Genomic DNA, 14,092 nt, shown 5'->3' with positions numbered 1-14,092 from the left:
TATAGGAAATGAAAGTCTATTTTCAATACCTATTTGCTTCAGGCATCTTGTCGCCAGGAAAGATGACGGTCCTAATCCATAAGTCACTGTCCTTAGCTTGTAATGCTTCAAATCCTCATCCTGTGAAAAGCGCCAAACAATTTTCTGTAGATTGCGGTCGCTTTCCTGCACGTTTATCTGACGGTACATTTTCTCTATGTCCGCAGTTATGACTACAGGATGTTTTCTGAAATGTAAAATTTGAATATTTAAATCCTTTTGTATGTTAGGTCCGACCATCAGAGCATCATTAAGGGAAATACCAGAAGATGTTTTTGCCGATCCATCGAACACCACGCGAACTTTAGTGGTGGTGCTTGACTCCTTCATCACCGCATGATGTGGTAAAAAATATGATCTCGCATCGCATTCGGATTTTCGGCACTCTTCCATATGACCCAATTGTAAATATTCTCTCATAAACATGCTATATTGACATTTCAATTCTTTATTGGTGGAAAATTTTCTTTCCAATGTATGAAACCTTTTTTCAGCCATTGACAAAGAACTCCCTAGTTGGTCTATACAAGGGCGGGTTGGTAAGGCTACCGTAAATCGGCCCTCCGTGTCTCTACTATGACACTCTGTAAAGTTGACTTCGCAAGCCTTTTCTTCAAAATTCTGAGGTTCCATGGCATCCACCTCTTCTAGTTTCCAGAATCTTTCCATCTGGTTACCTATTTTATTAATGGCTAGATTACAATTAATTGATACTGGCCTTGTTTTAGTGATGATGTCGATCGCTCCGGAAACAATCCAACCGAGTTCAGTCCTTTGAATAGTTGGCCCGCCCTCCGTTAAGCGTATTCGATCATTATTCATTATTTCCCAAAAAATTTCCGCACCCAACAGGATGTCAATTGGAGACGTGACATTGAAATCCTTATCCGCTAGTTGCAAGCCAGATGGGATCTTCAACTCTTGTTTCTTGAAGGTCATTTGGGGTAGGTCGGTTGTTATAGCCTGCAATACTAAACAAGAAATTTTCTTATTATAATCACTATTCACTGCTAACATGTCAATTGTAACTCTTCGATTGATATGTGTGATGCGATTTTGTATTCCAGACACCGGCGTATTTATTTTTTCTGTTTTTAATTCTAATTTTTTTGCAAAACTCTCTCTTATGAAATTCGATTGGGCGCCTGAATCCAATAATACCCTCGCTTTGTGTAAACGGTTGTCGCTACCTACGATATTCACGATCGCTGTAGATAATAAAATTATCTTTTCATTTTTATTTAACACCGTATGACTTGCCACTGATGTCGAGCTGTGTGCCTCTTCATTTGTGTTTTCACTATTTAATTCATTAACATGTATCAAAGTATTATGTTGATCACTTGCACAGATTTTACATTTGAATTTATTTTTGCAATCTTGTGTAAAATGTCCTACCCTCAAACATTTGAAACAGGCTCGGGCCTTTCTTAAAAATTCTAATCTTCCCTGGATATTTAATTTGAGAAATTTTTTACAATAATACACTGGATGATTTTCTTTACATAGGATGCATCCGTGTTTGTTTGCTATCAATGAGACAGACAAATCTTTCTTGCGATCATCACGTGTTGTAACATTCTTGTAGGTAGGCCTTTTTTCTTGCAAATTTGCGAACTCCAGTACCTCAACACGTTTGGTTAGACATGTAATAAATTCTTTCAACGTTGGGAGTGCACCATCTATTGGCTGCTCTTCCCAAAATCTACGAGTTGATCCATCCAATTTATTAGATATTAAATATATCATAATCGCGTCCCAGGAATCAACATGTAATCCTAGATTTTTTAACGCTTCTAAATTTATATTAGCCTGATCAATAATATGCCTTAACGCGACTGGACATTCTTGTTTCATATCTTTTAACTGAAATAAAGATGCAACATGCCTATGAACTATTATTTTTTTATTCGCGTACCGTTCCTGCAGTATCTGCCACGCAGATTCGTAATTGTCGTGCGATATGGTCAAGGAGGCAATCAATTTAGCTGCGTCTTTTTTAAGGCACGATTGTAAATAAAAGAATTTTTGAGAATTGTTTAACGTATTATTATCATGAACTAATGCTTTAAAGGTCTCAGCGAATTTAGCATAGTCAGTAATTTCACCATGAAATTCAATAAGTTTCAAAGTTGGTAATTTAATTTCACATTTTTCATGATTTACTGAATTCAATAAACCTTTTGCTAATGCAAGTACAGAGAAATATTGATTTTCAAAGGATTCACGTTGACTTACGTTTTCTGCCTCGTCATCCGAAAGTTCTTCGATTTGAGATTGAATTTTTTCAAAGTCATCTAAAAATTGTTCGACCTTTTGATAACGTAATTCTAGTTCCGTTTTATCGAGTGTCTTTAAAATTTCATTAAACCTTGTCAATTTCGCTTTCAAAACTCCACGCTTGTTGATTAACGGCTTTAACTTTTCCATCTTTAATGGTAAATAATTTAACTTTTAACCTCAAACAACTGACAGTTTACGAATGAAAACACGGCGGTGTTAGTAAAAATGCTTGCCAGTGCCAGGGCTGACAACTTTTTAAATCAGAAATTCGCTGAAATTATTTTGTAGCGAAATTTTACCCGGTAAATTTGAACATTCGCGTGAATTATTTTTAATTAAATAAATCCAATGACAAAACTCTTACAATTGAGATGCTCATTTAACAATAATCGTATCAATTTGCAATGTAGGTAGCTATTAAAATTTTATACAACTGAAAAATCAGAAACAACAATAATTTTTTTTTTCAATCTTTGTTGCATATTTAAATATTTCATTTGGGATAATTTGAAATAGGAAGGATTCGGGATTCGGTCACAGTTTTGATAGGATGGCATTGGGATACTTATCTGATGATGATCTGCATCTTCTTGGTTTTTCGCTGGTTCATATTTCGGCTCTTTCTGGTGCACGATGCGGCTCGATTGGACCATATGTTACAATATTGGCCTCGTTAAATTAATGATACTACGAAATATAATTGATAAGTTTTATTCCTTAGAACACACATCACTGGTAACAAAAAAAAACGACCACCCTCGAATTCCGTAATTATTTCATTGTTGTTATTGATCCGTTATTTAGAGAGAGAAGAGAAAGAAAATGGGCTTGCAAGCCTATTTATAAACTAATTCATTTGAATGTATTGGTACATAATCACAATTATTGCCCTTAGGGGAGACATCTGTCGGATATTTCAATTACTCAATACAGATACAGGTGGCATTTTCGTTGGTTTGATTCTTGGCTAAAGTCGGAACAAAATATGTATTCTAAATATTTCTTTATATATTATTATAGATATTTTCATTGAGTCTACACTCCTTGCAAAATCGGTGTGTGTAAAATATTTTTCCCATGCAGGAAGTAGGAAGGGGCGTGTGGCGGCTGTCGATGTCGCCCGAATCCCTCCGACTGCAAACAAACTCAACGAACAGCCGCGCCACTGCTCGGAGCATTTGTTACCGGGTTCCCGCACACTAAACTTCAAGTGCTCCTTGAGTTTTTTAACATTATAAAGCTATTTATTTTTTGGAATAACTTTATTGAGTAAAACCTCAAATTGTAATATTTAAATATTGTAGACAATATTAGTGATTCCAAACGAAAATCTGAAACAGAAAAATCAGAAAAGGAAACGGTCACATCTGGGACTCCGTTTCCTTTTCTGATTTTTCTGTTTCAGATTTTCGTTTAGAAATCACTAATATTGTCTTCAATATTTAAATTATAAAGCTAATTTACACAACCAAATACACTACGAATTTACCAATGAAAGGTTACCATTGCTTTCTCTATATTTTCCGGTACATCTTGTACAATATCTCAGCAAGCATGTCGGGATTTAGAAGTTATTGCCGGAGACCTGTGTTCGGCAAGGGCTTGTAACCGAATTAAGCCCATAGTATCACAGCAGACAATCAACTGATGTTTGTGCCCTATACTTTGAACGCTAGCCTTGTCATACCTCAATGGAAATGTTTAGGTCATGCACGACAAACAGAAATATATATCAAAATCATAGTATCTAGCACATATCTGTAATATATTCAGGTTTTAAAAAACTACATAATACCCTCCAATGTATTATAAAACTTATTATTTACTAAAATTATATATTTTTTTGATTATTTTGAATGTAGATTTTTTATTTAGTGGGACAAATATGGCTGTTTTTTTAGTAATACATATTTTATAATATTATAATGTGACATCTCTAAAAAGCTTTATAAATATTGACCAATAGTGGAAACTAAACCTTTGGATCTTTTATAGATACATATTACTTTTCACAAGTGGAAATTGTGAAAGGTAATATGTATTACCTTTCAAAAGTGGAAATAATTTCTCTTTCTTCTACTTTTATTGAAAAGGCAGGGTAGAGCCCATATAATTGGCACTGTAGCGGCATGAATAAATTCAAATTCAAAAAAATATTTACTGCACAAAAATACAGAGTACAAAGGGTTTAAGGATTTTTTTTTTTTTTTTTTAATAGTGAATACCTCACAAGAGTCCCAACTGCTCCCGTCTGGAGCCAGTGAGACTATGGCATCCCCAATTGGGGGATGTTGTGAGGCTGAAGGTAAGTGGGGAAGGGAAAGAGGAAGGTGGGGAAGTACCTGGCTATTCAGATCTAGTCACTAAACATGGCTAAAGCCATTTGGAGCAATGTTTCAATTCTGAATGGTGGTCTTACACCAGGGCGATACTGGTAGTATCTTCCACTCTGGAACGTGCCGCAAATATACTATATATTATTTTAATTAATTAATTGTGAAATAACACAAATTAATCAAATAAAATTTATTTGCGCACGCCGGGTTTGAACCCGCGACCTTCGGAATGGCAGTCCAATGCGTTACCACTGGACTATGCCGGCCGTACAAAGGGTTTAAGGATAAAGGGAGTACAAAGCTTATAGGTTACATCCTATTTCTTCAGCTGACCCAACAAATACACATTATATTACATAACCCAACAATTACATGTTAATTAATTACAAAAATAAAAAGTTTTGTTTTTACCAGAAGGTCCAATCGTCATTACACAGCATATGTATAACCTTCACCATTGTACGTGACAGATTGTCGCGCGCACACAGTCTGTAAAAACGGGTTAGTTACACACAACCTTATAAAGATGTAAAATATTAAATCTCGCCCTGTCGAGGGTGGCTGATAATGTGCGATTTTGTGCAAATGCTCAATATGAAGGCTCGCTTTGAAAAAAGCTGTTAAATATCTACAGATATTATGGTAGGGGTCCGCTGCATCCGTTTGTAATTCCCGCCGGGGAAGCTAGATCCAGTAGGCAATAAAATTCTCCGAAGTGGGCAAGAACGGCAGCAGCAGGCAGTAGGTGACAAGTTTTGGCAAGTCAGTAGCTGGCGAGATCTGATGAGAACTCATAGAGACTTGTTAATTTAGTGGCCCGACCGCGGCATCATTTGGTAGCTCGTTTGTAGGCCCTTATTGGTTGAATGTCTTTTACTGTCGTAGTGTTCGGACTTGCCGTAGTCGCTTATGTACCTACTGCCTGCTGGCCATTGTTTATTGTTAATATTTTCTTACAAAAATCTTTTCAGGAAAGAGTCAAAGTCAATACTTTACAATGTATACATCCTTACAGCTAGGTACATAAAATACATACATAAGCGGTGGTCTGCGGATGTTGACAAGCCCAAGTAGTTTATTATGTTGGTTGGCAGGAGATGAATTAACTAAGATTTAATAATACGAGGCTCCCTTTACAATCATATGTTAAATTTACATCTTGCACAAGGTTTTGAGTTATTTTCAAGTATATTTACATATTCGTCCAACTCACGACAGTTAAAGCTCAGGAAGGTTGTTCGGAAGTTTCATTTGTGTAAGTGCTCATAGCGACCGACACTCTGTTAAGTTTATTTGCGGGCTTCCCGTCGACAACGTGTTACTGATTTTCTCTATGGTTATCGCTGATTTTGACAGCTGATTTGTCACTTCGTAAAATGCCGACTGTTAGAAGCATACCATTATCACGAAATGTGTTTCTTTTCCTGGATTTTATTGAAACGGGCATTTAACCACTCAAGCGATAGCTACCCAAATTTGGGTAGGTGTTTTTTAATGAATCATAAGATTTATTTGAATTTTTTTATAAAACCCAAAAAAATCCACCTATGAAATAATAAAGTTTTATTACTATAATACATCTATTTTCAATTTTCGAATTGGACTATGAATGATTTTTAAGGTTTTTTTTGTTTCATTTTTCAGCTTCATTGTACATCGTTACAACATAAAGAATTATTCTAAACCTTTCCCGAACTGCCCAATTACAAAACAACCATTGTTCCACACACGACAAGCGTGTGTGGAATGCGTGCGGAAAGCGTGCATGACATGCGTTGAGGAATCGTGCCCATGCAAGGTACGTAGCACTGCAATTGTATTGTCGACAGGGCCGGCCCTGAAACGAAACAGCGCCTGCGCTGCGTGTAAAATTTTGACATCCCTTGTCAAAACCTAGGTTGGTGATCACTGTTATCAATAATATTGAGATAATTTGATTATTTGTGTAGTCATTTTAGAGAAAAATAATCTCAAGGACGATGTGTTAGGACTGTTAGGTGTTAGGTATTATCAGTGGCTTGGCGCTTTGACAATTCGGCCCCGGAACAGACTGCTCTAATTGCGCCCGCACAGGACTGGCCCTAAGTGTGAACCTTGTACAGGGTGCGGCACAGAGGACGAACGGTTTTAAAAAAATCATAAAATAGTTAATTTTTACTCAAAAACAAATTTATTTATTTATTTTTATTTATTTATTTATTTATTTTTATTTAAGTACATAAAACAGGCATGGTGCCCAAAAATTTATATACATGGATGTTTAAATACATAATAATAACAAAATGATAATAACAACAATAGTAACAAAAGGAAAATGTAAGTAATATTAATATTAATCTATTATAATAATATGTAAGCTAAATATGCAAGTAAATAACAAATAAGAATGGGTAAAAGGTAAATACAAATATGTTCATAAACGATTTGTTATTGTCACACCTGTACTGGTGAGACACTGATTAGGTAGGTACAATGTTGCTTCTCTTTAAATAAAGGGCTTCATCACAATATCAGCTTAATATGATTAAAGGTAATGCATTTTTTTTGAAGTGTTTAAATTGGTCATTAAAAATGTCTATTTCATTATTAGAGCCATGTATAATGTTATAATTTCTTAATGTTCGCGGTACAGGGGAAAAATATCCTGTATTTGTGTGGTAGGCTATAGAAAATGTCTTTCATCCTCCTTGTTGATTTTCTTGATGGTATATTGATGTCAATTTGGGATAAAATGTTTGGTGTATCAACTGATGCATGTATAATTTTGTGTAGGAGCAGTACGTCAGAAAGTTTACGTCTGACCGTCAGTGAGTGTAGTTTATAGTGCAAAATTCGGTCATTATATGTTCCAAATTGACCAGATAAACCTTCACGATAAGCGATTACACGGGTTAGTTTCCTTTGTATGGATTCAATCCTATAATTATGAATCTCATAATTGGGAGACCAAATTGTTGATGCGTATTCGAGAATACTTCGCACAATTGATTTATATAATGTTAAAGTTAATTCTGTACTTTTAAAACAATTTGTGATTCTTAGCGTTAATCCTAATACTTGTGATGCACTTTTTGAAATTGTATCTACATGTTTATTGAAGCTAAGTGACGAGTCAAATGTCACGCCTAAGTCTTTGATTGAAGTTGTGTTTTGTAAAGGGATATTGTTAATGTGATATGTGTTTGAGAATTTATTAATGTTCTTTGTGAATGAAATTACGGCACATTTGTTTTCATTAAAATATAAATCATTTAGTGTGCACCATTCATGAAGTGATGATAAGTCTTTTTGCAAATCGGTGCAATCTTCTAATGATGTAATTTTTTTGTACAACTTAAGGTCATCGGCAAACAGGAGATATTTTGATGTTTTTATTCTTAAAATTATGTCGTTGATAAAGATTAAAAACAACAAAGGTCCAAGATGCGAGCCCTGCGGAATTCCCGACGTTACAGTAAAAATATCAGCGGAGTAGCCTCCTACAACCACTTGCAGTTTTCTTTCTGTAATGTAACTTTCGAACCATTTCAAAGTATTTCCATTTATGCCAAACTTTTCCAGCTTCTTGATGAGTAATGATTGATTTAACTGGTCAAATGCTTTGCAAAAATCCGTGTAGATGGCATCTACTTGTAAACTGATCTAAATTGATGGAATCAGGTTCGCGAGTAAATAGCATTTGAGACAGTCAAGTGTGGAAAATCACATCAGGCATGTGGTGGCCGAAATCGTTGATGCAGTGCTGAAGGCGTTCTTGGAAGTTCGCGTAGACTCTCTCCAACATCGCTCTATATCATAGGGGTGAAAGCGGAGATCCATATGCAAAATTCGCCTTACCGAACGATCACTGAGGCGAAGTGCAGCAGCATGTTTCCGGGCAGATCGAGTCGGACTGCGAAGAAAGGCTTGTCGAACGCGTTCAACATTTTCAGGAGTTCGATCTGGTCGCGGAGCTCCTCTTGGTCTTCTGTTGATCAGTTTACCACGCCTGCGAAGTGATTCAACCCAACGAAGGATGGTGTTTCGAGAGGGAACAGCTCTATTCCGATGAATGTTGAAGTGGCGACGAAACTCACGCTGTACGACGGTGACTGACTCATTATTTCGGACGAAACAATCATAGGCGAAAACGCGGTGCTCCACCGTCCACGGCTCCATGACGACAACTGGTAAAACAATGCTAGGAACTAACGAGTCAAGCGGCACCCCCCCACCTCTCTCGTAGACGGAGGGGGAGAGTACTACCCATCTCAAAAACGTCCGTCCTCTCTGCTGCACTCTGTATATTTGTTTTGCCTTCGGATATTTATTACCTCTACTTGTCATTTAAAGACAAATAAAAATGTCCCTTTATCAGGTATTAAGAATTGAGAATTTCACCGCCAAAAGTATTATCATGATTTATTTTTGGGGTATTATGCCACCTCCTTCTACATTTTGGCCAGCGTTACAATGTTCATCGTCATGGCAAACGTGTAATTGAAGATTATGGTGAAGTTTGTGCTTATGTATGTAGTTTCGATACCGTGTTGCGCGCTCCAATCGTCTTCGGAATAGAATTTCAGCATAATTAGTTAATTTGAAATAGTTTTCGTCGTTTAGTTTTGGTGTAGCCATCATGTACTGGATACCAAGAATTATAATAATAATTATACCGGATACCCCTGTCGTCTTTATTAATATTAATGGGATTTTGTAAATTTCAATTGCCTCTGTAATTAGGCGCGCTCAATGCGTTTTGGGTCTTCCCAGCACTTCAGGAATAAATCCAAAGCACAAATCCAGTCCGAAATGTAAGCTTAAGTAGGAGGTAGAGCAATGTGGTATTAAATCCCAGAAATAAATCACAATAAGTATGGTATTGTGTGCTTGTTGTCTTTATTGTATTAGGGCGATATTGATTGAATCTACCACTGTTATCAGATAAAGAACTTCTATTTTATTGTGTTTGTTTTGTAAGAGCCTATTATATATATTGTTTTATTTTATATTGATAATAAAAGTTCTTTTGAAATTTATCTTTTCTTATTAGTTTCTATGTACCTATTTTTTTATAAAAATAGATTATCTGTCAGTCGCTTCATCGCACTGAAGCATTGATTTTGGAAGGCGAAACAATTGTCACACATATAAAAAAATATTATTAAGACTTTGTATGTAGGTAAGTCTGTTTATAGAGAAAAAAATAAGGATAAGAAAAGTATATCTTTAAAAAAATGTGCACTTTTGGTAATCTTATTGTTACAAATCTGATATTTTATATAATATTGTACATGATATTTTCTTCAATTGAAATATTTGATTATGAATTCAAATATGATATATTTATATTTTATTGCTTTATTAATATTAACCCCACGGGCTTCTCGACAAAATAAGATCATGTCATCAAATATTTCCACTTGACATTCAATTTCAAATAGATTTTCTGTTTTTTAATGTATTGAAAAATAAAATATTGGTTTTTAAAGCAGATGAGAGCATTTCAGATTTTGGTAAGTATTAAAATTGTGAACGGAAACATAGATAAAGTTTTTAAAGTCGCTTATCGATGGTTTTTATTGTTCAAATTATAATTACTACTTTACATGAATTTAAAAAAAAAACATAGACGAAGGTATTTATAAAAGTTATTGTCACTTTTTTTTCTTTTTTTTTTAAATATTTATTATAAAATATTTGACAAATATTTTCTAAGGCGATGCACCACGTTATGTAACATTTGGAATCGGGCTGCTAACAATAACACTCCTTGTGTAGATGGCGAGAAGGTTTAAATTCCTGGTTAACACCGGCTGCCGGTTTTGATTTATGCAAGAAAAAGTATATTTTATTTTATTTTGCAAAGTTCAGGCACATATATTTAAATATTTTACAATAATTTTCTAAAGAACTTAATTTGCCAAATTATACAATAAAACCAATACCGAAAGGGGTTTAGTAAATTAGAGATATTGAACTTTGAAACACTTTTTATATGCAATCAAATTTTCTTCTAAGCGGTCAAATTTTCAAACCAAAAACACATGATTTTGCATTATTTTGTAGTGCATCGCCTTAAATTTTAATGCTAACTGTTTCATAGTATTATTTAAAAAAATTCACTGTCTATGGTAAACTTTTGTATGCAAACTGAAAGGGTTGTGTTCTCTCTTTCTAACAATGTTTTAATCACAAATCTCACCATGATACAAAACGGGATAGCATGATTTTTGGGAGACTGGCTGGGAGAAATATCTCCTGGGATTAAATTAGTGAATAGTGTCCTATTTTTTTTTTTATATCTTAAGTGGTGTTTATTTTTGATAATTAATTATATATTTTTATGCTTGTAATGTTTTCGTCAGCATGAGAATTTCTATTAGATTTTGTATGACATTGTTAAGGATTTTTATAATTGAATTATTTTTTTAAAACAAAAACAATAATGTAGTTTTATTTTAAAGGCAGTCTTGTACTTTTATAAAGTGTAGAAAACCGCATGTTAAAATGAAATAATATAATATATTGTGTAATCACGCATTTTTATTTATATATTCCCTAACCTAAACTAATAATTGGTTTATTATTTATTTATTTATTCATGTTCTCACAACAATATATTACTGAGAAGATTACAAATTTGAGGTACATGTAAGTATAAAAGTCATGGTGGCAGTTATACTATTTTGTGACGTGTATCAAAAGATAGTTGTTGAACTGTCTGTAAGTGACGTTAAAAATGTCCATGGTCAATGCAGAATCGTTAAGCAGTTAAATCGCTCTGTTGAATGGCGAGTTCTGATAGGCAGAAGTCCTTGCTTTTGGAGTGTTAAAAAAAAGTGCATTGGATCTCTGACCGGTCAGTGGTTGAGTGGGCATAGCGCTTGGGTCTCACCCGAGCGTCGCGTGTTCGATTCCTCGGCTGGCTAAGTCCTCCATCACAACACAAGCAACATTTTCGGCTTTCTGTGGTGGTAGTAGGAGATTTTCATTGTTGGGTTATTCGTAACCCGGGAATGTTTGTCTTTCTTTATAAATAAAAAAAAATCTCACACGAATATAATCGTTAGGCACATATAAGTTAGCCTCTTTCAATATAAGTAGATTAAATATAGTTCCAGAGATTAGTGGAAAAAATGTTTGTTTCTAAGGTGTTGAAATTGAGCATTCCCGTTAAGAACAGGAATGGATAGTAGGTATATTCTCACATATAAAGGTAACGCATAAACCTCTTTTGTACTTTTTCTATTTCTAGGATATGGTTTGGCTCAGAAGGGGTCCAGATAATGGAGCTATATTCCAGGATACTGCGAACAAGGGCTTTATGTGATTTGGCAATGATGATTTTCCGGATGTTAAAAGGCTGAAGAAAGTGAAGGGATCGAGATGGGGAATAGGAAATTGGGAAGAGTGTGAATTAGATCTGGTAGATAGATAGCTAAAGATAACTAAAGCCATTTTTAATCTAAATTGAGGTTTTCTCTAAGGTAAAATTGAGAGAAATTTCTACTCCGTAACATGGTGCAAAGCAAATGTACCTATCGTACCCACGAAATAAAAAAATTCTAGTTTGGTAAGTTGAAGGTGATTAGACTCAATAAATCAGGGCTGTCTATCACTAATAATTTTAAAAGTTACTGCTTTCGACTCGCAATGAGCCTCTTACGTGTATTTTTAATTGGCTTTATAAAAAAAATTCTTCTGAGATTATGGAAATGCAACAATTGAAATAAAATACACGTTTTTTTACTAATGAGTATCAAATATATCAGTTGCTCAAAGAGAATGGAAGAATAACTGCTGGAATTTCGAGGGAGACGTGGTACGATCAGGCGAATCAAAAAATATTTAGTCATCTCAAGAATCTTAGAGATTTACGAGATGAACTGGCAGTGTTTCCTAAGACAGTCGTTGTTGAGCGTGGGGGTCCGTCTTCTGTGCCCACACCTGTGACGAAATATATGATGTTACTTAGTTAGAAAGTTGAAACATTTATGCCAATAATTAAAAAAAATCTAAATACTGTAGGTATTGAAGGTTGACGTGGTAGCTAGGTAGCTAGTAGTAAGAAGCATTATTTTAGCCCTATGATACTTATGAAAACTAGTGATAGTCTTCGTATCGGAAAGTACCTATCTGCTAAAGACTAAATAAAATACCTAAGAGAGGACTTGGCATACCAACAAAACATTCTGTCCAAAAATGCAGAATAATAATAATAAGAATTTATTCCAATATAATGCTAGTTCAAAAATGGCTGCCAAAATGGCGGCAACGCCAGACCGTTTCCATGGTTATTATTCAGTGGTTTGTTCTATATTCAATGCTGTCTGCTGATCAAATCAACTGTTCTAAAAGTTCTTTGGGGATTAGGTGAGGAGACACAATGAAAGAGGTTGTTGAAGGTCACAGTGTTTTTAGTGTTGAGCCAGAATGCAGCATGGGAGATGACTTCGGGACCAAATGGCGATGACAACGGATGCATGAGGTGAAGTGGTCTAGGCCGTAGTTGGCGACGGTGCGCTGAGACCGGACTTGTGGATGTGTCAGGAACTGGTGAAGACCATGGGTCTTCCAGGTGCTCCAGTGCTGAACAAGGTAGCCGAAGATACGATGGACTTGTCGGCGGTTGAACGGGAGTTGCAGGCCGGCGAGGATGTCGCGGGCCGATGCGCGGACCGGCGAGGATGCCGTGGGGTCTAGGCGCGTGGATGTAGCGCTGGCAAGGGATGCTGAGGCCAGATCACTATGATGATCCCATAGGAGTGCATGGTTGAACCGTGCAGAGCCGGGTGTATGTATCGGAGCGTCCGGTGAGCGGGGGGCGCGCAGGTTGTCACTTGTGGTAAATTGTTGGCTGACTAAAGACTGACTCGCTGCTTTGGGCCTATTTATATAGCCAAGCCGACGGCGGCAGTAGCTACGCGAGACCGCTGGTAAACTGTCGATCTCGCTGGACCTAGACGTTACGGTGACGCTGGAATTATGCCTAGGCAATTGCCTAGAACCTTCTGGCGGATGCGCGTAATGTACATAGTCAAACTCGCAATTATATTGACATAGGTAGTTGGCTCGGACGTCGCAAGTAGGTGCTCGTAGACAGCAGGTAGCCGGTATTATTTACGTTACGCAATTAATTGTGCCTTTCAAAATGTCTCGAAAGTTCGCGGCCCATGCATTCTATATCGGTCGTCTTTCCGGAACCTTCTAGGAGTGTCGATCGCTACAGTTCTAATTAATTTGCACTTAACTAACTTCCCTCTTCCTTTGCACTCCGAAATCCCAATAGAGATGGGGAAATGAAATCAACCCAACCTGAAATCAGTTGTCACTGGGGATCCAGTTATTTTCAAAACCGGTTACTAAAAAAAAAAAAAAACATGCTGTGGGGGGATGGCTAGAGAAAAGGCCTGGTTTCTTAAAAAAATAATACCGGACCGTTCCAGTGACAG

The sequence above is a fragment of the Hesperophylax consimilis genome, chromosome 21, assembly GCF_061612785.1.
Source record: "Hesperophylax consimilis isolate HC1 chromosome 21, BYU_Hcon_1.0, whole genome shotgun sequence".
In the NCBI taxonomy this organism is placed as follows: Eukaryota; Metazoa; Arthropoda; class Insecta; order Trichoptera; family Limnephilidae; genus Hesperophylax; species Hesperophylax consimilis.
The sequence above is the reverse complement of the archived record's forward strand: the minus strand, read 5'-3'. Positions refer to the sequence as shown.